Source organism: Schistocerca serialis, chromosome 5 (genome assembly GCF_023864345.2).
Source record: "Schistocerca serialis cubense isolate TAMUIC-IGC-003099 chromosome 5, iqSchSeri2.2, whole genome shotgun sequence".
NCBI lineage: Eukaryota > Metazoa > Arthropoda > Insecta > Orthoptera > Acrididae > Schistocerca > Schistocerca serialis.
This window is the reverse complement of record NC_064642.1, coordinates 653,042,257-653,045,394: the sequence shown is the minus strand read 5'-3', so window position 1 is coordinate 653,045,394 and position 3,138 is coordinate 653,042,257. Positions and strand designations below refer to the sequence as shown.

The 3,138-nt window shown below is 39.5% G+C and overlaps 1 non-coding gene across 1 annotated transcript; it reads right to left on the bottom strand.

The window, feature by feature from the left end:
• Positions 1-408: 408 nt before the first annotated feature.
• On the bottom strand, positions 409-483 carry Trnat-cgu (transfer RNA threonine (anticodon CGU)). Its single transcript has one exon. It is a non-coding gene; the product is annotated as a tRNA-Thr (tRNA).
• Positions 484-3,138: the final 2,655 nt, after the last annotated feature.

The window sequence follows — 3,138 nt, the reverse complement described above, 5'->3', positions numbered from 1 at the left end:
ATGACAAAAGTCTGCCATCGGTGAGCAACATGTATGAAACAGACGAAATGCCCTCAGAGTTCAAGTTGAATATAATAATTCCAATTCCAAAAAAGCACGTGTTGACAGGTGTGAAAATTACCGAACTATCAGTTTAATAAGTCACGCTGCAAAATACTAACACGAATGCATTATAGAAGAGCGGAAAAACTGGTAGAAGTCGACCTCGGCGAAGATCAATTTGGATTCCGTATAAATGTTGCAACACGCGAGGCAATACTGAACCTACGACGTATCTTAGAAGACAGGTTAAGGAAAGGTAAACCTATATTTCTAGCATTTGTAGACTTAGAGAATGATGACTAACTGAAACCCTCAGCTGCCGACAGGTGTTGTTGATATACCTCAATGTGGATAGCTGAAAATGTATGCCCTGACCGGGACTCGAACCCGGGATCTCCTGCTTACGTGGCAGACGCTCTATCCATCTGAGCCACCGAGGACACAGATGAATAGCGCGATTGCACGGACTTATCCCTTGCACGCTTCCCGTGAGACTCACATTCCCAACTGGCCACAATTCTACATATGTAATGTAATTTATAGACATTTGCCCATCCACTCATTACTCGTGCACGCTTTGGCGATTCCCGTAAGAGTTTGGCAACCTGTGCGCATTCTCACAGACGAAGGTGCGAATGCGCACAAGTTGCCCAAACTCTTACGGGAATCGCCAAAGCGTGCGCGAGTAATGAGTGGATGAGCAAATGTCTATAAATTACATTACATATGTAGAATTATGGACAGTTGGGAATGTGAGTCTCACGGGAAAGTATTCTGTTCTTTCGAGAACAGTTACTGTCTTCATATATATACTTAGAGAATGGTTTTGAAAAGGCTAACTGGGATATTCTCTTTCAAATCCTGAAGGTGACTGTGGTACAATACACGAAGCTAAAGGGTATTTAAAAAGTTGTACAGAAACCAGATGGCAGTTATGAGTCAAGGGGCATGAAAGGGAAGAAGTGGTTGAGAAGGAAGTGAGACAGGATTGTAGTCTATTCCCGATGTTGTTCAATCTGTATACTGAGCAAGCAGTAAGGGAAGCAAAAGAAAAATTTTGGGTAGGAATTAAAATCCATGGAGATGATATAAAAACTTTGAGGTATGCCGATGACATTGTAATTCTGTCAGAGACTGCAAAAGACCTGAAGAACAGTTGAACGGAATGGCCAGTTTCTTGAAACGTGGGCATAAGATCAACATAAACAAAAGCAACACGAGGATAATGGAATGTTGTCAAGTTAAATCAGGTGATGCCAAGGCAATCAGATTATGAAATGAGACACTTAAAGTAGTAGATGAGTTTTGCTGTTTGGGGAGCAAAATAACTGATGATGGTCGAAGTAGAGAGGATATAAAATGTAGAGTGCTTATGGCAAGGAAAGTGTGGCTGATGAAGAGAAATCTGTTAACATCAGTATAGATTTAAGTGTCAGGAAGTCTTTTCTGGAAATATTTGTATGGTGTGAAGCAATGTATAGAAGTGAAACACGGACGATAAACTGTTTAGACAAGAAGAGAGTAGAAGCTTTCGAAGTGTGGTGCCACAGAAGAATACTTAACATTAGTTGGATAGATGACGTAACTAATGAGATACTGAATAGAACTGGGAAGAAGAGGAATTTGTGGCGCAGTTGACTAGAAGAAGGGAGGCACCAAGGGATCACAAATTTAGTATTAGAGGGACGCGTGGAGGGAGACCAAGAGATGAATACATTAAGTAAACTGAGAAGGATGTAGGTTTCTGTCGTTACTCGAAATGAAAAAGCTTACACAGGATAGAGTAGCAAGGAGAACTGCATCAAACCAGTCTCTGGACTGAAGACCACAACAACAACAACAACATAAGGTTTCTCTCAGAGATTCTTTGATACTCACATACTTATTGTAATGAGACTTAATTTCGCAATACTCATTATTGTCACCATATAGACTCACTCTTCTTCTACATACAGTAAGTGTAGTTCTTAAATTTTCACCATCGTGTTCATGATAGAGATGAAACTGTCATCTCCTGAACTTCAAACAATTCTTGGTTATAGATCCTGTTCCATTATGAGTTTATCACTCGTGCCATGTCGCTTTTATGATGAAGACTGTATACTACATTATACACAGGTTTGTTTAAAGAAAACATGGAAGTACCTTGCGCTGATGGTCATGTTGACACCTATATCGGTAAGAATGCTTTTATCTGTATGTAGTTTTACTTTTGACAAATCTGTGTATAATGGTCGTCGGCCACATACAGGCGTAATTATGGATATCTATGCGTGTGTATAGGACTAGTAAATATTTCAATTGAAAATTCATCTCGTCAGCTGGGCTGAAATTCTTAAATAAGAACATTTCATCTGGATCATCAGTTATAGGTTCCTTTGACTGTGGTTGTTGAAAATTCGTTTGCAGAACGCCCAACAAACTTATTTCATACTCGTCATGTTTACATGTCGGAAACGGACTTTCTTTCTCCCTTTGTGCTTTGCGAGCAGGCTTTGCATGTAGTATGTTGTATTGCAGGTACCGGCGTGTTTACATCCTGTTATTCAGTGCGGTTGCCGGAATCTTGGGTGCTTTCTGTTAGATCAAAAGCCATATTCCCAGATGTCCTGTGGTAAAAAGGGAAAACTGTAATCGTCCAAAGTAAAATTTTTAATCTGCTTTACGATATACATATATTTTCAACAGATGGACTTTGTAATGAAGTAGGCTAGTAATAGAGTACGAAGCGTCAGTATTATGCCATCCTGGCATTCGCGTAGAATGAATATAAAACCACGGAAACAGCCTATAAGATCACTTCGTCTCCTTTTTTTTAACATTTCGAGAAGGGCGGGATTGTTGAACCCCCAACCCCCCATTATTTTGATCTCTCGATCTTAGCCACTAAGAAAACAGCCTACTATCTTTTTAACTAGGTTATTCAATAAAGATTCTTACTGAATAAGCTATATGTAACGACGATTTAAATTATTCTTTCTCACAATAATTTTCGTTACAAATTATGCATTTAGTGCGATTCTTAAGGTCACTTGTGAACTGCACAACTTTGTGAGGGAAAGCAGTGGATACAACTCTGAGGATTCGGTATCGTGT